The sequence below is a fragment of the Mya arenaria genome, chromosome 1 (assembly GCF_026914265.1).
Source record: "Mya arenaria isolate MELC-2E11 chromosome 1, ASM2691426v1".
Taxonomy (NCBI): Eukaryota; Metazoa; Mollusca; class Bivalvia; order Myida; family Myidae; genus Mya; species Mya arenaria.
Window position 1 is genome coordinate 15732627 of NC_069122.1, and position 23165 is coordinate 15755791.

Consider the following 23165-nt stretch of genomic DNA (forward strand, 5'->3'; position numbering starts at 1 on the left):
TGTGAACATTATAGGAACATATAAGGCTTGCTCCACAACAGTAAATATTATGTTGCTATGGATACAATATTTTTAGAATTTATTGAGTATTAACTTAGGCGAATGTCCGCTTATTATCAAAATGAATATATATGTGTCTCAACTTGACCGAAGTTTCAAAGCTCTACGTTGAAAAATAACAAAGTTATAAGTACAGTCAGGGAACTTTCCGAACATACCTCGTACACATATTATAATATATGGAATTGAGGAGAAAGCCATAGGCTTGTATGAAACCTCTAAACACAGTCAACATATTGTTGTTCGAATGTTTAAAACATGTTTGTGATTGACTATATACTTGAATATTTGTGCCATTGTCTCAATTGCTTAATAAATGTAGTTTGGTCGCTTTATTTTAATTATTAAAACACACAGGGTTTAGTTCTTTACCTTTGTTACAGGTTCTTAAACCTAACCAGCCAGATAATGCTAAAAAGAACAGGTTTTCATAACTCTATTGTAAGGGGAACTCTAATGGTGAGAGTTATCTAAAAGTAAAGTTGTCCACCTCTAACTATTATGAGTTCGAGCACCTCTACGGGTTATTTCACATGACCCCTCAAAACGTTTTTTACCCAAGAAACAGAGTCTAATGTGGTTCATATAAGCTTTCAGCGATTCTCACAATCGAGCTTAAATACATTAGCATACTTCTAATATATTCTTGCAGCGCCTTTTAAGTAGACGACATTCCTCATACAATAATCACTCTTGTATACTATGTAATTTATTACGACCATAAATAATTATGTGGACGAAATACTTGGTGATTTCGTAACGCCTACACACATGTCATGCTTATTGCAGTCTGGGAGAAATAACCTTTTGACACTAAATTCATATTGATCCCTTGAAAGGACTAAACGACTCTTAAGTACAACAATATGATCTTGTGATTGATTAACGGTAATGACTCGTTCAGCGCGGTCAACCTCTCCACCACTCCTCCTACTACTCATAAAGTTCTCACACCTTATTGAGCGGTAATCTATATTCAAGAAACACCAATACGTTCGTGTAAGAGGCGGAGCTGGAAGCTATTATTCATTCATTCCTTTTTCGTCTCACTGCGAGGTTCAAAAACGTGACAGATCACGCCATGACACTTTTTTCGAAAATCAAATCATTTTCATATATAGTTTCAGAAAATAAGCTTCATTCAGTCGAATGAGCAACATATTTAATATGACGTCAACTAGGCTATTAATCATGCGATACTTTATGTTTATACAGAATGTGTTTTGTTTTATTTTTTCGGAAGATAAATCCGAATAAGCTCAATAATGTACCATACCTTTATTATACTTTAAGCTAAGCCATCCATCATAATACAATAATGTGTTGTTGTCTATGTGTATTTTATAGTATGAATTCGTTTCAAATGCTGTTAAGCAAATTAAGCCTAATTCTGATTGTTCAAACACAAATGATAAAAGCTCTGTTGATTAATATCAGGGTGTGGAATTATGTGACTTCAAAGGGGTTCACACATGGGTCACCATAGGTCTCAACCGATGTAAACACACAACATTGATGAGATGTCCACATGTTATCTTCTTGTTTCTGGACTCATTCAACGGGTTGATTGATTAGTAGTTATCCAAGAACGTTTTGGATAACTTTCACCAAATCAAAACCTTAATCGAGTTTTTACATTCAATTGGCTGCTGCAGTTAACTTTTATCTATGTTTATTCATGTTATTTGCTGTTTTTAAAAATACGTTAAAGAATGTTGGTAATTCAATATGGCCTAATTGTAGGGACGATATCGAGGAATGTTTTGCAAAAAGATAATCATTTATATATATGTATATATATATATATATATATATATATATATATATATATATATATATATATATATATATATATATATATATATATATATATATATATATATATATATATATATAAATGATTATCTTTTTGCATATATATATATATATATATTGTGTTGAACAACAAGGCATGCGAAAAACACCAACTTCTGGATTAAGATTTTAAGAAGTTCTGTAATTTTTATTTCGTTTTCACATTAAAAGAAAAGGTGTATTGGAATAAAAAACAAAAATAAAAGCTATTCGTTATAGTCTTTGGATTTTTCCTTTCTGATTGTTGACACGTCTGCTTTGCATGTGTAATTTTGTATTGAATAAAAAACATGTTTGTAGTTTAACAAGTTGCTTGTTAAAACATCATTCATTAAAAATTACGTAGCGAGGTTTTAACAATATGTTAAGCATGCATCGAATCCGTTACCCCAATATCGCTTATAGGCACATACATATTGACGTCTTTAAGCCTTAGACATTAATATGTCATATTTCACGGTTTCCATTAAACAATTATTACAGAATCGAGATACAGAATATACAAAATGAAACGGATATGGAGAATCCGACTAGTTTAAAGCCTCTTGTGGCTTTCTCTCACTACATCCTCCGGGCAGTTAAAGTACGAGTTAAGAGTAGAATTGAATAAGCCAAATATAAAATTCACCCAAAAGTGGTAGTGTAACAATGATCAATGATAAACAATGAGCCCTGAATCATATTTTCACTATTTATTATGGCCTTAATGGAAACACTGTCGTACATAGCGTGGTCATTCGATGACAAATTAAACGAGTTTTATCAAATGGATAAAAACGAGCCTTGATGATTTAAAACATTTTGCATTAAAAAGTACAAAAGTGATAGTTCACTTTGTTTAAATATATGTTAATCCAAATAAACATATATCAAACATCATTTTGGTTCTTAGAAAGACAACAGGTTTACTTATAAGTCAAATTGTTTTGCGAGTGCGTTGCAATACAATTTGAGACGTACGACAGCCCTTTGTATGAACTATTGATATATTGTCTACGTGGGTTATCATTGGCTAGCTTGTACATTTAAATAGCTGATTGGTTCAACTTATTATTACATGCATATTGACAAAACAATACACATCTTGGAAAACTGACTCAACCAAATATTTAAGCAACTCTTTACACTTGTCTGTTGGTAAGACACTCATAATCTCCTACGACCCTTAGGAATGTCTCTTTTTAATGACCAACAATTATAGAACGCAAACGGTGCTTAACATGATAAATGCATTTACTTAATATGAACAATTCCAAATCCATATCTTCAAACTATACACTTACATCAATGATATCGTTGACTGTGTTGGCAAAACTGGGACGCAGGTCAAACGGTAAGACACCTAAGTTAGACACCATCTTACGTGAAAGCCTTTATCCGCCACTTCGAACCAAATTACAGCAGCTGTTTATTATGATCTAGTTATTATTTCATTCTCCTTTGTAACAGGTATGAATGGCTAGTGCTGGTGATCCTTTACATGATTAACATCTTGATCATGTACTACTACCGTTACATGGAGAACAAGGCGATACATCTCATAAAGCCCGTCATCCGGTACTTCCGGAAAAAAACATGTAAAGACGTAGAGGCTGACGAGAAACAACCCCTCTCAGGAAATTTACGCACACCCATAAAGGCCCCATTGTTTACATTAAGTCTGAAATAATTATACGTATTTCATTCATTATAAAATAAAATGCGTATATGTCTTTCCTCATAGTGATGAAATACTTCCAAAAATGGTATATTTCCATAGACTTAAAGTTCAAATTAATAGCGACGTGCCTCTTTGCAAAGTCATATAGTAGAACAGCTATTGCTCAAAGGTGATTATTGAAAAATGCCTAATTGCATAAATAGGAGTTTTAGATTTAGCATGTTCCTTTCAGCCTTTCTACTTTGTAGGACGTATTAAGAAGAAGGCCTTCGATTTGTAATATATATTGAAACAAATAAAATGTATTGGAAAAGTAAATGAATGAGGCAGCCACTCAAGGAAAATAAATGGACTCGTATGATTTCTAGCACGAAATTCAAATTCAGTTCAAATAAAGTTGTAAACAGTCAACCCAACAAGATAGTCAATATTTACACACCTATCATAATATTGTTCACAAAATGTTTTCGTATGGTGTACAAAGAACAGTAATAGTAATGCAATTCTGCGATAAGCTCATGATTTGCAAAAGATACGTCATTTTTAAATTAGTTATTTGGTTACTACTTGCATTAATAATCATTTAAAAGTAGTGATTGATATATAGTTACGATGTTTTTCTTCTCTTGTTTTCGATTATTTATTTGATTTTTTTTATTTCATATCAGAACTCAAATAAATGTAAAGAGAAAGTAGAGAGCATAAAGGCGGGTCAAGAACTTTTTCTGTGTGTGAAAATAATTCTACGATGAGGAAGAACGCCTCAATAAAATAATTAAACATTACAGAATGTTCAATATTTATTTGACAAACGGAAAGCAAATTAAGTGCATTCTCGTTATTGTAATTCTAGCGTAAAATTATGGGAAAATACCATGCGATCATTAGACATAACTCCTGGAAGCCTTCTTATTCAACCCTTTTAGGGTTGTTATCTAATTATAGGATGAAATTAGATTCTATGAAGCGCACAACGCACACAACTATTTCCCAGACTCATGCGTCATTAATTCACCAGGGACAAGATTGTTTATATTTGACGACATTGCTTGTTTTCTTAAAATGGCATCGTTCCAATGTATCATAATTATATCACTTTTTAGAATCTTCAGTTTTTAGATGGTCTTATTTTACAGAAGACGGAGCATGCAGAATTATTAATGTTTCTATCAGTACCATAGACATTACAAAAACAATCAATGATAGCAAACATACAAACAAAAAGAGACATACAGGGTAACACAATTTCATTTGACACTTTATGAACACAAATATACCATTAAAGTTATGGCTAATACCGAGTAATAGGATGTTCTGATAGTGACGCAAACGCCTTTCAACTCAAATACTACACAATTTATAAATGCTTCTTAGGTGATTTTTAAAGTTGAAGACACTCATTAAAATGTAAATCCGATAACAAATATAGATGGAGGAGTTCGGAAATGATAATATATGTTTTCTTAAAATGATTTTCGTTATCGTAACATTTTATTTTACGGGCGTTGCTATACATAATTCAATAACGTTTGAGTCTTCCCGATTTTCGAAATCGTTTAATCGTAGAATAATATAGGTAACACTTAATGGATGAATTTTCATTAGCGTTCTGCATCTATAAATTATTGCATTTTTAAGATTTCAGGAGACGTAATCAATGATCGAGTAGGAACAGAATAAAATAACTACTGGGTGGACGTATGCTCTTGATAAGATCTTTTAAAAGATAATAAACTTGGAATGAAATTATCGCTTAGCACGGCGAACAATTATTAAGAGTAGGTGTTTCACATATCAACAAATTAACTTTCACCTATAAAACCATCGAAATTATTATGACAACTCCATTACAACTTAACCAAGATCCTGTTCAAAGACCTCATGACCAAGGGTATTATCGATCAAGAAACACAGGGCTAACATCGAAAGATAGGTACAGGGCAAACATCAAACAAAAAACATAAAGCTATCAATGTACAAAAAAACAACAAAAGAGATTCCACCTAAAAGGACACACAGATTGAATATCGAACACGAAACGCTTAGCTATCACTGAAAAAGATACTGCACAAAAACATAGAGCTAACACCAAAAAAGAGACATCGAGCTAACACCGAACAAGAGACACAGGACTTTCACCGAACAAGAGACAAGAGCTTACACCGAACAAGAGACAAGAGCTTACACCGAACAAGAGACAAGAGCTTACACCGAAAAAGAGACAAGAGCTTACACCGAACAAGAGACACAGCGCTTACACCGAACAAGAGACAAGAGCTTGCACCGAACAAGAGACAAGAGCTTACACCGAACAAGAGACACAGCGCTAACACCAAACAAGAGACACAGGACTTTCACCGAACAAGAGACACAGCGCTAACAACGACCAATATGCACAGAGAAAACACCAAACGAAAGACACAGAGCTATCTTCGAACAAAAGATACAGCGCCAACATCTTACAAAGAACACCACGATACAAGAAAACAAACAACTATTAAAATATCTCTATTTGTAAATGATGGGTTAACCGGCTTTGTTATCTGATTTGATGAGAACGGGTCTACGTTAAGTCAATAATGATCTTATGAATATTTTCAGAGAATTCTCTGGGGAGTAGCTACACATCTGACAATGCGAGCACATCTTCTGCTGATCTGAAACCACTGCAAACTGGCTTCTCTGCAGAGAGTACAAGCTCTGAGTAGCCGATTGTCCACTATCCAGAAGGTACACGACTCATATTTAAGTTCACTGGGTGTCTGAATTCGTGTTTGTATATTATTTGTTTGTGAGTATCAGTTTGTTCATACCACCATGATTATTCGGTATATTGGTTTTTGACTGTAGTTTCAATTATAATTTTCAATCTCACTATTTCCAGTTATTTCTGACCCTTGAAAAACACATTCTTTAATAACTATTTATTTAAAAGTCTCCTCCTGTGAAATCATAAAATGAAAATGCGTACATTTCACGGTCATGTTTTTGTCTAGTAAAGACATATAGAATTTTCTCGGATATTTCCTTAAGTGCTGCCTGTCAGTTTTTATGTTTGCGTCTGTCGGAAAATATTAGACAGTGGTTATGGGTTAAAGTGGTATCATAGATTTCAGAAACCTAACGACTATCATGAGACTTAGCTTAATAAGTATGCATTATTTGGAGTATGTACAAACTATTAGAGCCGGACGTAATTGAGTGTACTGATATGGCGCAATACCAACGGAATGGCCGAACAAACGCTAATAATCAAGCGCTATATTATACGGTAGGTTCATTTTGTATGTTAACCTATTTACTTAGGTCCGTCATAAAGTATGTCCATTGCTATAAATAAAATGTGAGTAGCTAAAATTATTATTGCGACCCTCGTGGTTTTTGCAGAGTTTGATTTCACTCGGCTAGCGCCTCGTGAAATCCGAATCTGCAAAAATCCACTCGAGTCGAATACAACCGCATTTCTAATAACACTATTATAATTATTATGATGACTCGGTGTATATATTATCGCTTTTCAGTTTTATTATTTTGTACTCATTTTTTCGTTACAGGGTGTACTACTCGTACTAATCAGTGACTGAGTCAAGACTCTGACCTCATGAGAACATACATAAAAAGTGGTATAAATCTAACACCAGTCAGTATATACTGTAGCTCATAGGCGTTTCTCGTACTAAAGGTTTTAAAAATACGTTTATCTAAGCATACAGTGAGGACATTGCCTACTCGGTGATTTCCTTTGACGAGCACTGTATTTTTCTACCGGCGCGTACAAAGAAAAAAAGTAAATGTTAACCAGTCCGTCATTCGTCTTACTTTATCACAATTATTATAACATGTTGCAGTAATACTGTGACATTTATTGGATGAAGTTTTCCAGAAGCCATGACGCACTGTTATAAAAGCTCTCTCCTGGGCAGACACAAGTGCTATTTTCTCGAAATAACTGAGGTATACCGCTCTCAGGCGTATGATCTGATTCGTATAGTCCATGATTTTCTTAAATGAGGTTGGTGCCTAGCAATCGTTAATATCACTAGATAACATGTTCTATAAAAACAAAATATTGAAAATGTCTTTGGAAAATCTCATTACTTTTGCAAGGAAATGTCTTTGATGTTTTTTTAGGTCAAGTAATCCGTTAAGCAATTTATTTTATATCCATGCATTGCCTTTTGGTTTTGTTTCAGTCTTTAAAAAGAGCATATTTCATAACTATAAGAAATATATATTTGAAATAAAACATTATTTTTAGCAAAGTCACGTGAGTTTAATCATTACCAAGTGATAAACGAGAGGCGGTGACTACTTTACCTAACGTGTATGAAACCGCTGTGTTGAGTGTGAATCTGAGCAGTGATTTAAATTGAAGTTATTCTAGATACTTCATATAAGTTTGCTTACTGGAAAGAGCTTATGATGTATTATGCTCATCTCAGGTGAAAAACCGTACGAATCCCCGTTTATCTTTCCCGACGGGGCCGCACTTTGGATATACTGGGCAATTATGATGCCTGCCGTTAAAGTGTATATTCTTCGTTTCCATCCCCGACTGCCGACGGGAGGGGGTGAGGCACAAGTTCTACATAATGACCTTCATCATGTCCATTGTCTGGATCGCAGCTTGTTCCTACCTCATGGTGTGGATGGTGACAATCATTGGTGGGTTAAGATGTGTTGATCTGGCTACATTCAAGGTGTAGTTACAATATAAGTCGCCTTAGATTTGTTATGTTGTCATTCTAACATTTTACTAGTTTGATGCTTTACAGAAATAAATACGATTAGTGTTTGTTAATAATAACCTTTATGAGGGATCTACTCCCACTGCATTTCAGACATTTTGATATTTGTTCTATTAGCTAAGCAATATCAGATGAGTGTCGACTAGGTGATCTGCAAGCCGTACAAATATACAACTAGTAGATGCAATGCCATGTTATCGTTTTCGTTGCCGTATTCTTTGTTGAAATGCTCTTGACAGTTCCGGCAACATTCACAAAAAACATATTGTCGTTAAATCTGGACACCGTGAGGACAGACCTGTTTGGCATCCATAGTATATTTATATCTGTGTTGGACAAATGGTCACTACATATCCTCTTTGCTTGCTGGCTAAGACAGGCTCTTTTTTACTTCGTTATTAACTTATTTATACAATCGCATCAATGGCAAATGCATTCATTTTATCTGTTTTGTGTGTTAAAGGAGATATGCTTGACATTTTCGGCACGCCTTACACCCCTGACAATTTTGGCGCTATAAAGCTATAATATAATGTCGAAATATCGTTTTAGGTAATTCTTATACGTTATAAATTCTACAATTATGGCTCTCTCATTATATTTTTTAGGAGACGCGTTTGACATTCCTGACACGGTAATGGGTTTGACCATATTGGCGGCCGGAACTTCTGTACCAGACTGTCTAAGCAGTATTTTCTTTGCAAGAGATGGTAAAAAAGGCTTTCCTTGTCAGCAACCTAGTCAGAAACATTAATTTGAAAAAAGCTTCCATAAGAATCGTGCGTTGATAATTTGGCACTATAGCTATTACTTTCCATCGTTTCAGCATGTTATTTAATAGTAATAGTGGGTATTACCATTCTAGCATTACTGTTAAACAAATGATATACGATCATGATTTCAGCGGATGCTATTACACATCAGACACATACATATTTAGTTATACTTGTTAATTACACGTTTTTACTAATTGTTGAGACCATGACATAATTGTAGTACATATTTTGAATAGACATGTCGAACAAAATTTCATCGTCTATTGTATTTATTCACAGGTTATGGCGATATGGCAGTATCCAATTCTATCGGTAGTAACGTATTCGACATCTTAATGTGTCTAGGGCTACCCTGGCTTCTCGACACAGCCATCGTGAAAAAAGGGCGACCCTCTCATTATCAACAGCGGTGGGATCTCGTACTCGGCACTTATTCTTCTTTTTACGGTTGCTTTTTATGTTAGTTTGTGTAAACCTCGCAAAGTGGAAACTTACAAAACCGTTTGGCGCTCTATGTCTGGTTGTATATGTAATTGTTATAAGTATATCGTGCTTTTTTTAGTTAAATGTTGTTGGTGACTTCGTTGCAAAGTCCTGTCCGAGATCGGAATCATAATTAGAAATTAGTCTTGGTAATTTGTTTGCAAATAAAATGCGATTAATATTTTTAGAAGACTTTTAACATTGTTTTCACGGTTAAGTCCGCACGTTACATTGTCTTCACTGTTTACTGATAACAATAATACGAATAAGCCTGCCATGAGTTCGGTTAAGTCTTCCGAAATGTGTTTTTGGCATACGTTTACGATTTGGTACCTTGCTTGTGATGTATGCTCTTTAATGCAACATGGATACAAAGTTACTGGTATATGGTATATTAATTGCCATTAGTTTTGGAATTATTAGAAGTTTGATTAGCTGTGTCGTAATACTATTTGTCATTTCATTTTTTCGTTTGCGTTTTTATGTTACCGAGCGAAAGTTTTTTCCTTATTTACTCGATAGCAGATTGTAAAAAGTTAATAACATTTTGACAAATCAAGCTACACTAAAGGCGGTTATTTCTGTATGCCAAAATGACAGAATTTAAATGTTTTTTGACAAGACTAGCATAAAACACATAAAGCAATTGGTTTCAATCTTAAACATTTGGTGTTTTTCTAATCTTATTATAAACATACCATAATATGGTCCTAAGTTTAACACTTAGGAGGATATTTTCTGGCGACTTTACGATGAGCCAATCAGTGTCTTCTTTCCCAAATATCATGTCGATTAATATAACGAGGAACTCATAGTGACGCGTTATTCAGCTGGTATCAGATATTTAAAATATTTCAGCAAAAAGCTTTTAAACCATTTCTTAGGCTACTGTAATCAAACCGAAGACAATGGTGAACAAAAGCATTTTACCATCCCGTTTTCCATCTTTTTCCGTTGGTAATATTATTTGTATACATACAAACAGAATGTACAAGATGATTGTATACTTACACGTTGTTGTAAATATTCTTAATCATGCAATAGGCATAATACGTACTTGAACAGGTCTTTTGGACAATGACCAATTTAATTACTGTTAATTGACACATGTGACATCGTCGGCGAAAATGAGTCTTATCCAAGGAGGCACGTTATTTGGAAAGAAACAATATTTTTTCATTGATCGGATTGAATAAACATTAGGTAATTCCTTAAAAAAGCTAAGATACTGTTTTTGTGACTCTATACGATCAACTGAAGAATTAAAATGCTCCTTCCTATACGTTTCCTTCGCATGGTTCTATTTTGCAACTCCTGTCACAATTATGTTAAGTTTGTTGTTGATATTGATGATTGTTGATTTGTGTAATATTAAATAAATTGAAATAAAAACCAATCCATTGCAGATTCATTTTTATTTATCTATCATGTTATGGTAATGTTGTATGTTTATTTGTTTAGTTTCATAACAGAGAAGTCATAAATGTTTCATATGTATTCAGCAGTCCAGACGGCAATATATGAATGAAACTCTTTTTTTTCAAAATTGTGGATACAACTTTTATGTTTTTGTTCTCACGTCTTTCATAATCATGGCGATATTCTTTCACTAATGAATTTACGACAGACGTGTATCCTCGCCTTGATACCAGATGCCTACATAAACTAATGACACTTAACTTTTGTAATACTGACTCATTTTACCAAATATTTTTCCTCCTTTGATAATAGAAAATAGGAAACAGGACTGCAATTATATACTAGAGTAACCTTGCAGATAATGACAAACAGGACTGACTTAATGTCCAAAAATCATATCTGTTTGCAAGTACAGTTAAATATACCGTAAAACTTACTGTGATTAACGTGGTAGACAGCCCCAGTAAATTGAGAATTGGAAAAATGCGCATAAACTGCGAAAGAATCATGTGTCGTAAGTGGTGTATTACATAAGTAATGAAAATGCATTGCGTTGTAAACAAAGATGTCAACTTTTTGCAAGTTTTACCAATTTTATTTTCTTTATTGCAAATGTATCACATAGTACCTTTACACTAGCTTATTTTATCGTGACATTTTGCATTTTTACGATTGCCCCTGGTATAACAAATATTTACACAAGCATCTACCGTGAATTCCCATTAATCTTAGAAATTGTCATATAGTCGTCAAAATCAAGCATGTGCGAAAGTATTTCACCCCTTGTTCATCCCAGTGGTGTGTCCAAAGTTTTCTGTTGCGTGAGGAGAGCAATGACATTTAGAGAAAGATAATAAAAATCTCGAGAAACATCAATTCGATAAGACTTTCACGCATTCCACAGAAGGGGATTTATTACTGTTTGCACGGTAAAATAATATATATTCCTTAGTTGACAGTTGATTTACGCTTCCTCTCAGAATCATCAATAGAAGCAATTAGGATGTTGTGTTATTTAGTTGTATTCAACGAATGATTCGATCCGGAGTGTCTACAATATTCATCGCCTAAATATTTTGTTTTCTGGATGAAGGAAGATTATCTTGTCGATGCTATCAAGGATAAGGAAACGATATGAAGCAAAATATTTACAAATCAACTTGATGCGGGCTTGTTACGTATTGCAATGTACGTATACTTTAGAGAACTAAGTTGTATTAACAGGTGCTACGGTTACTAGGCTAGGTTCTGTAAGTCAATATAATCCAGTTTCCATTTAGACTCGGGAGATTGACATCTCGCCCTCAAAATAAACCGGAAAGAATAGGTAAATGACAGAAATTAACAATATACACTATATAATAGGAAAGAAACAGCCAGACCAATGATAGCAAACCTCGATAGAACAGCAAAACGATCACTTTAACGCCCGCCGAACGAACAAGTCAGACACATCTCACATCTATTCATAAAATGATACGAACACTTGGGAAATCACTGTGATAGGTTTACCAGATAAACAAAAGTCTTTACTCTGAAGTAACATACAAGCGTGAGACATTTTATTATCATCTTGCAGAATATCTCGGAGGCGTATAACCTGGCGGCCAGTTTGTCGAAACTAACGTTTTTATATACAAAAGTCCAGTCCCACATCAACATAATTTTGTGGTATTGAAAATATAAAATTATTGTGGTATTGAAAAAACAAAATAAAACAATCAATCTGTGAGAGCGCAGATTTTACGGCAAGTATATCAAAAGTCAAACTGACAAACAAAAGATGCACACACAGGACAAAACACAAAGAATATCTGTAAACAATATTTAAAATCATCGCCTTAAGATCAAAGCAAAAGTACATGTACACATGATGTTCATCATACATATGGAATATACATACATGCACCGTTCACTGATCAATTCAGGGGTACACACCCTGGACCAGTCAGCGGAACGGTAAATTCAACGTTGGTAAAACCCGAAAAGGGACATTGTTGGCTTTTTTCATTAAATCAATTTTAAAAACAAAGTTTTTATAAGAAAATGGCAAACAATATACCATCTCCCAGGGATCGCAGAGAAACAAGTATTGTTTTTGTTTTATTTTATCGTGACATTTTGCATTTTTACGATTGCCCCTGGTATAACAAATATTTACACAAGCATCTACCGTGAATTGTCGTTAATCTTAGAAATTGTCATATAGTCGTCAAAATGAAGCATGCGCGAAAGTATTTCACCCCTTGTTTATCCCAATGGTGTGTCCAAAGTCTTCTGTTGCGTGAGGAGAGCAATGACATTTAGAGAAAGATAATAAAAAATCTCGAGAAACATCAATTAGATACGACTTTCACGCATTCCACAGAAGGGGATTTATTCCTGTTTGCACGGTAAAATAATATATATTCCTTAGTTGACAGTTGATTTACGCTTCCTCTCAGAATCATCAATAGAAGCAAATAGGATGTTGTGTTATTTATTTGTATTCAACGATTGATTCGACCGGGAGTGTCTACAATATTCATCGCCTAAATATTTTGTTTTCTGGATGGAGGAAGATTATTGTGTCGATGCTATCAAGGATAAGGAAACGATATGAAGCAAAACATTAACAAATCAACTTGATGCTTGCTGTCCTGTTACGTATTGCAATGTAGCAATAATTTAGAGAACTAAGTTTGATTAACAGGTGCTGCGGTTCCTAGGCTAGGTTAAGTAAGTCAATATAATCCAGTTTCCGTTTAGACTCGGAAGATTGACATCTCGCCCTCAAATTAACCCGGAAAGAATAGGAAAATGACATAAATAAAACAAGACACACAATATAATAGGAAAGAAACAGCCAGAGCAATGATAACAATCCTCGATAGAACAGCGATCACTTTAACGCCCGCCGAACGAACAAGTCAGACACATCTCACACCTGTTCATAAAATGATACGACCACTTGGGAAATAACTGTGATAGGTTAACAAGATAAACTAAAGTCTTTACTCTAAAGTAATATACTAGCGTGAGACATTTAATTATCATCTTGCAGAATATCTCGGAGGCGGCCAGATAGTCGAAACTAACGTTTTTATATACAATAGTTCAGTACCACATCAACATAATTATGTGGTATTGAAAATATAACATTTTGTTTCTTTCAATGTACGTGGTTACATTGTCGGGTTATTTTTGCCATCATCATTATAACATATAGTCATAATAATACCGGGTAGAAAGTCATGAGGAAAATTGAAATTTATACGTTTTTTTTTTTTTCTAAATAAAATAATCTGACTTAGCAATTAAAAATATGTGACATGTAGCATTTCATGTTCTCAATGCTATATGTCGTCATGTCGACGTCATTCACTTCTAAATATGTGATGAAACTTTATCTTTCAAGTAAAAGAACTTGTTTGATGAAAACTGTGTATTTATTTGAACGGTGCTACATTCTTTCTTTTGAAAAGGATTTTATTTCTATCAATTATTGCAAACCTTTCAAAATCAAGCCTGTAACAACAAGTCTCGTCCATTGTAAAGCCTTCAGGGATTTCCAAAGGCACGTAGGCGTTTGTAGAACAGTCCAGAAACTTCAATCAAATAAGACGTTCACACACTCCACAGAAGGGAAATTCTGTCTGCGTGATATGTAAGAAATATAACACACCACTGAGGGTAATATGACATTATAAGGACCGGCCAGTCAGCCACCGAAGGTATATATGGACCGAGGCGTTAGCCGAGGTCCATTCACCTTCGGGGGCTGACTCTGTTTACATTCCTTCACTTAAATTGAAGACGCAACACTGTCAATGCACTGAATTGAATAGTAACCTATATGTGCGGATGCCTTTAGTCATTCTCTCCTTAATTAGCTCATGCGGTGTATTATGAAGCAACACTAATATGCTACCTTTTCTGATATTATCATATTTTAGGCATGCGGTCTAATGCATTAAATGAAATGAAAAGGGAAGGAATCATATATCGCCAGATCTACTTTTTGACATAACTTGTTAAAAGTATCAATGCGCCAGGGTTACAAAATAGTTAGACGAAAACTTATACGATTAAAAGACTGCTTTAATCGAATTTGTTCATCAGATTGAAATGATTATATGAAAGCAATCCATTACGTCTTAAATAAATTGTTAATCGGTGAGGAACCGCGGGGATTAGATACTTACAGAAAATTACGCTGAAAATGGAAATGTGTTAAAAAAAAGAGCCTGCCTTGCTATACCAACAACAAATAGAATGTTCCGAGCCAATATCGGGTTTTATTTGATTAATTTCACACTAGCAATAAACGAGATGAAAGTGATGTTCATATATCAAAGTACATAGGTTTATCAGTTTGAACAGAATTGTCAGAAGAAAATTCCAACTTATCGCGCCTACAGCCTTTAAACGCTTACAGCGCTTTTATTATTGCCTTTGAACAGAATGGTCATGAAATAAAATCCCGCGCTTTTGTTATTGCCTGTGAACAGCATTTTCAAGAAGTAAAATCCTGCGTGTCGCGCCTTCAGTCTTTCAACGCATTCAGCATTTTGATAATGTACTAGGCGTCAACTCAGTTATGTACAAGAGTAGTATACTCTTCGGCGTATTAATCTCCACTTTTATTTGTTTGTGCAAAACAAAAACTAGCCCTTATTCTTGTTGATTAAACCAAATACTGAACACAACTGACAACCACTTTCCAGGCCCACTATGCGTGATGAAATCATAGCCCAGACAAGATTACTTTTAGAGCCGGAGCTATTGGATATTTATATTTTTGCTTCAATCTTCTTAAAATATTTTCCTTAGTAATTGTGTATATTAAGTTCTAACGAAAGATTTCTGATAATGTGTCCCATCAAAAGATAATGGACCGAAACTGGTAAAATGCAAGAGTAAGTGTGTATTTTATGAATGGTTCAAGGTAGCCGTCAATTGACCTGGCGTTCCAACTTATATGAATGGTCCAGTTATCCTTAACGGGCAGACAGGCAGAAAGACAGAGAGACAGAATTGATTTTTTGTCGTAAACATGTAAACAACAGTTTCTTGACAAAACATGTTATGTATCACAAAATAATTAATATGGTAGCACTGATACATGGCATTTAACAAGGGAAATCCATAGAAAATGAACATAACAAGGAACACATATGTTTCAAAAATACAAATGATATATATCTAAATCAAAACGTAAATTTTATATATATCTGAAGTAACAGACTAATAGGCATTTGGGATGCTTATATCATATTATAACTTTATAATCTATATCTTGGCAGAATTGATTGGTTTATACATTACTTAGATTTCTTGTCCTTAATGGATACCAACTTTTTAGCCTTCGATAATATCAGAACACGACACGATTTGGCAGTATCGTATGTAGTTGTAATATAACAAATATATATATCACTTGTTGTGATTTTTCAACATGTAATGATTATGTAATGATTAATTATAATACAGTTCTTTATCTATTTAAATTTAAATTGCTATCGCAAAACAAAAAGAGTGTATACGCAGGCATTTATGAATTTGTTAGTGTACGTCTACTTTATGTCCTCCATATCTAATCCTGATATTCAAGAACTGTTCAAAATATCTAAATTTGCTCATTTTCATGCGGAAACAAGGCACAAGTTGATCATCATTGTCTTCTTAAAGGCCGAGCTCTTATAAATAAATAAGTATGGTACTTATAAGCATAAATGACTGATAGTGTAACGGATGATAGGTGAGATACATGAATTACAGATATTACAAAAAAAGTATATCAATATGTGAGTCTATTATACGCCAAATTTGAGAGGTTTTAATGTCTAATGAATCTGTCATGTTATAATTTGACTAAATTCATTGATATTTCGAAATGCCGCTATTTCTACCAGACACACATCGATTCAGATCAATGTTATATGGATCTTGACCAATTTCCAATTTATTTAAGGAAAGCTCATGCTACATAATACGCTCACCATGTTACTTTGCATTTCCCAGATAAGACTGTTTTAACGCGTTGCATACCAACAAACATGTGTGTGACCCGGTCGATATTTATCGGGACAAAATCCAACCGTACAAAATCATCCCGGACGAGATCCCCTAGGACGGAATTCCATCAGACAACCTCCCCCCAGGACTCTACACGGACGAAATTCCCCCGAACGAAATCCCCCCGAACGAAATACCCGCGGACAAAATATCAACACCTATTTTTTTAATGATAATTGTTGAGTAACTTTCCTAGATCGACTTAAAAACGAAAGGTCTTTGGGGTTATCTTTGTTGCGCGTATATTTGTTGTTTTTTTCCGTCATTATGAATGTATTCCTAATCTTAACACATTTAAGATGATGACTTACGAATTTTTATAACATGTTTTTGGTTGAAAATATACTTGTAAACTTGTGTAATTGTTTTTAAGGTTTATAAGATTTATAAATGCATTTAGTTCACTATATTTTGATTGTTAAATAGTTATTTGTTTTGTATCCGTTTGAAGGTTTAAACCCTAACCAGCTAGATAATGCTTAAATAATTTGTTTTGCATAGTTTTATGGTAAGAGAAACTCAAAGTGTGCGAGTGATCTAATGATAATTTTGTCCACCTCTATTGTGGGCTCGATCCACACCAGGGATAATTTCACATGGCCTCTCAAAAAGAACACCAAAATGTTTTTTACCCAGGAAACAGAGTCTAATATGGTTCATAAAAGCGTTCAATCCTCCTCACAATCGAGCTAAAGTACATAAGCATGAACTCAAACAGTTATTATATCTTCTTGCAGCGCCTCAATTTATTTCTTTTGACGACATTTCTTATACACTGATCACTCATGAATACCATATAATTCCTTACGACCATAAACAACTATGTGGACTAAGCACTGTGTGATTTCGAAACGCCTACACACAACACGTCATGCTTATTGCAGACAGGGAGTAATAACATTTGGGCACTAAATTTATATTGATCCTTTGAAAGGACTAAACGACTCTGTACAACAATATAATTATGTGATTAATTAACAGTAATGACATGTTCAGTGCGGTCAACACCCCCATCACTCCTCCTCCTCGTTATAAAATTCTCACACCTAATTGTGCGGTAGTATACATCCAAGAAACACCAATACGTTCCTGTTAGAGGCGAAGCTGGAAGCTATTATTCATTCATTAATTTTCGTCTCACTACGAGGTTCATAAACGTGACAGATCACTTCATGACGCTCTTTCGAAAATCAAATCATTTCCATATATAGTTTCAGAAAATAAGCTTCATTCAGTCGAATGAGCAACATATTAAATATGATGTCAAATAGGCTATGTGGTTCTTAATGTTTAGACAGAATGTGTTTCTTTTATTATTAACTAGGGATGCAAACGAATGGCAAAATTGATATTCGAATATTCGATTATTCTTTCAATCGAAAATTCGAATTTTCGATTACCGAAATACGTATTTTATAAGATGTAGTTAACTATTATTATTATTCACTAAAGTAATAGCCGGGGCATTTTAACCCTATTTTGTCGTAGACAATACGCGCGGCGGACCCTGATTTTCCCCAAATGAGCCTTTAAAATTCTCCATTTTCAGAAAAAAATAGGCAATACATTATAAGCAGACAAACAACAAATCGAATAATTCAATTACGCTGCCTTTTGTTAACAATGTGAAATTATATGTATTCCTAGTCAAACAGTGTTTTGCGCCAATGGAGGGTCTTTCCGTAGGATGATCAGCCTCGTTCTGAGATTGACCTCTAAAATGACTGAATGTAACTATGGAAACCCCAAACCAATTCGGTTCTAGTAAAATAATAAAACGAAAACATAAGTGGATTGGACTGAGCTATTGTACAACAATAGAGGAAATATATCCTAAAATCCAGTTCAAAGCACGAAAATTGTATCGAAAAATGAAAACAGTTTAAATCACATATATGCAACAATATTATTGTAGCACATGGCATTCATGCCATCACCTCGATTTGCGCTTTGTTGCACAGTATTTGCAGCCAAGACAACACATTGGTGTTAACGCCGATTCCTAGCTAGTTATTGTAAAAGTAGGGGGACTTTTTATAGCACCCGGCGGTATGTCCCTTAATGACACATGACGCGTGTCTAGACATCACATTCACACCTCTGGCATTTTGGGCCAACCGTTGTAAAAACAAGACAAAAGTACTTTATAAACAACATCAGTGTTGTAGCCAAAATATGTTTTATTCTCTATATTGAACTTTTTTTCGAATACCGATTTTGACATTCGAATACCAAACGTTTGATCGAATATTCGAATATTCGAATATTCGTTTGCATCTCTATCATTAACTGATCAAAAAGTGTGATTTATATAAGATTAAATACATTACCTGCAGAAAATGGATCTGAATAAGCTTAATAATGTACCATACTTTGATTAAACGTTAAGGTAAGCCATCCGTCATACAATAATGTGCTGTTGTTTATGTTTATTTTATCATTTGATTTCGTTTCAAATGCTGTAAAGAAAATTAAGCCTAATTCTGATTGTTCAAACACAAATGATAAAAGCTCTGTTGATCATTATCAGGGTGTGGAATAATGTGACTTCAAAGAGGTTTACACATGGGACACCATAGGTCACAACCGATGTAAACACACAATATTAATAAGATGTCCAGATGTTATCTTCTTGTTTCTGGACTCATTCAACGAGTTGATTGATTGGTAGTATTTTTTTTAAATTCTATTAAAGAACCAATTCAATTTTTGGATAACTTTGACCAAATCAAAATCTTGATCGGGTTTTAACATTCAATTGGCTGCTGCACTTGACTTTTTTGTATCTATTTTTTCATGTTATTTGCTGTTTTTGAAAATACATCAAAAATAATTCAATATGCCCTAATTGAAGGGACTATATCGAGGAGTTATTTGCAAAAAGATAAACCTTTATATATATTTTGTTTAACAGCAAGGCGTGCGAAAAACACGAACATTTCGATTAAGATTTTATAAGTTCTGTAATCTTTCTTCCGTTTCCACATTTAAGGAAAAGATTTATTGGAATAAAACACAAACAAAAGCTATTCGTTATAGTTATTGGATTTTTAATTTCTGATTGTTGACACTTTTGCTTTGCATGTGTAATTTTGTATTGAATAGAAGCATGTTTGTAGTAACAAGTTACTTGCTAAAACATGATTCATTAAACATTGTGTAGCGAGGTATTAACAAGATATTAAGCACGCATCAAATCCGTTACCCCAATATCGCTTATAGGCACATACATATTGACGTCATTAAGCCTTAGAAATCAAAATGTCATATTTCACGGTTCCCATTAAACAATAATTAAAGAATCCAGATACAGACTATACAAAACGAAACGGATATGGAGAATCCGAACAGTTTAAAGCTTCTTATAGCCGTATCCAATTTTACCTGCGGAGGTGGAGGTGTTATATTATTGCATGTTTGCCCACGCCTTTAAACTGCATTATGGCTTTATCGCCGCCAACATTGGATAAGGTATAAAGCCAAATATACCATTCACCCTAAAATGTATGTGTAACAATGATAAATATCATCTAAATCGTTACACTATCATACGAAAAAATAAAAAAGGGTTAGTACCGGTTTAATTGGGGCTGACCAGGGTCTTTGCCGTCGCCTTGGCTAGTTTGGAAAGAGTCCCCCAAATAGGAGTCTCCAAGCCCCGGCTTTGAATACCATCGTATTTGATGATAATAGGAGCCATGAATCATATTTTCACTATTTATTATGGCCTTAAAATAAACACTGTCATACATATAGTGGTCATTTAATGATAAATTAATTGAATGAGTTTTATCAAATGGATAAAAACGAGCCTTGATGGTCTAAAACATTTTGCATTAAAAAGTACAAATGTGATAGTGCACTTTGTTTAAGCATATGTTATTCCAAATAAACATATATAAAACATCATTTTGGTTCTAAAAACACAACAGGTCTACTGATAAGTCCATTATTGTTTTGCGAGTGCGTTGCAATACAATTTGAGGCGTACGACAGCCCTTTGTATGAACTATTGATATATTGTCTATGTGTGTTATCATTGGCTAGCTTGTACATTTAAATTATTGATTGGTTTAAACTTATTATTACATGCATATTGACAAACCAATACACATCTTGGAAAACTGACTCAACCAAATATTTAAGCAACTCTTTACACTTGTCTGTTGGTAAGACACTCATAATCTCCTACTACCCTTAGAAATGACCAACAATTATAGAACGTAAACGGTACTTAGCATGATAAATGCATTTAGTTAATATGATTGATGAACAATTCCAAATCCATCTTCAAACTATACACTTACATCAATGATATCGTTGACTGTATTGGCAAAACTGGGGCGCAGGTCAAACGGTTAGACACCTAAGTTAGACACCATCTTACATGAAAGCCTTTATCCGCCACTTCGAACCAAATTACAGCAGCTGTTTACTATGATCTAGTTATTATTTCATTCTCCTTTGTAACATGTATGAATGGCTAGTGCTGGTGATCCTTTACATGATTAACATCTTTATCATGTTCTTCTACCGTTACCATGAGAACAAGGCAATACACCTCATGAAGACCGTCACCCGGTACTTCCGGAAAAAAGCATGTAAAGTCGTAGAGGCTGAGGAGAAACAACCCCTCTCAGGAAACTTACGCAAACCCATAAAGGCCCCATTGTTTACATTAAGTCTGAAATAATAATACATGTTTCATTCGTTATAAAATAAAATGCGTATGTCTTGCCTCATAGTGATAAAATACTTCCAACAATGGTAAATTTCCATAGCATAGACTGAAATAATCAAAGTTCAAAATAATAGCGACGCGCCTCTTTGCAAAGTCGTATAGTAGAACAGTTATTACTCAAGGGTGATTATTGGAAAATTCTTAATTGCATGTATAGGAGTTTTAGATTTTGCCTGTTCCTTTCAGCCTTTCTACTTTGTAGGACGTATTAAGAAGAAGGCCTTCAATTTGTAAAATATATTTAAACAAATAAAATGTATTGGAAAAGTAAATAAATGAGGCAGCCACTCAAGGAAAATAAATGGACTCGTATGATTTCTAGCACGAAAATAAAATAAAGTTCAAATAAAGTTGTAAACAGTCAACCCAACAAGATTGTCAAAATTTACACACCTGTCATAATATTGTTCACAAAAAGTTATCGTTGTTTCGTCCTGAAAATGGTGTACAAAGAACGGTAATAGTAATTCTTTGATAAGCACATGATTTGCAAAAGATACGTCATTTTTAAATTAGTTATTTGGTTACTACTTGCAATAATAATAATTTAAACGTAGTGATTGATGTATAGTTACGATGTTTTTCTTCTCTTGTTTTTGATAGTATTTATTTGAAAAAAAACCCATTTCATATCAGAACTCAAATAAATGTAAAGAGAAAGTAGAGAGAATATAGGCGGACGAAGAAGGCTTTCTGTGTGTGAAAAAAATTCTACGATGAGGAAGAACGCCTCCATAAAATAATTAAAAATTACAGAATATTCAATATTTTATGGACAAACGGAAAGTAAATTAAGTGCATTCTCGTTATTGTAATTCTAGCGTAAAATTATGGGAAGATACCATGCGATCATTAGACACAACTCATGGAAGCCTTCTTATTCAACCCTTTTAGAGTTGTTAACTAATTATAGGATGAAATTAGATTCTATGAAGCGCACAACGCACACAACTATTTCCCAGACTCATGCGTCATTAATTCACCAGGGACAAGTTTGTTTATATTTGACGACATTGCTTGTTTTCTTAAAATGGCATCGTTCCAATGTATCATTATTATATCACTATTTAGAATCTTCAGTTTTTAGATGGTCTTATTTCACAGAAGACGGAGCATGCAAAATTATTAATGTTTCTATCAGTACCGTAGACATTACAAAAACAATCAATGATAGCAAACATACAAACAAAAAGAGACATACAGGGTAACACAATTTCATTTGACACTTTATGAACACAAATATACCATTAAAGTTATGGGTAGTACCGAGTAATAGGATGTTCTGATAGTGACGCAAACGCCTTTAAACTCAAATATTACACAATTTATAAATGCTTCTTAGGTGATATTTAAAGTTGAAGTTACTC

The 23165-nt window shown here is 34.0% G+C and overlaps 1 pseudogene; it reads left to right on the forward strand.

Annotated features, from left to right (window-relative positions):
• Positions 1 to 8097: 8097 nt before the first annotated feature.
• Positions 8098 to 9714, forward strand: LOC128224769 (sodium/potassium/calcium exchanger 5-like; annotated as a pseudogene).
• Positions 9715 to 23165: the final 13451 nt, after the last annotated feature.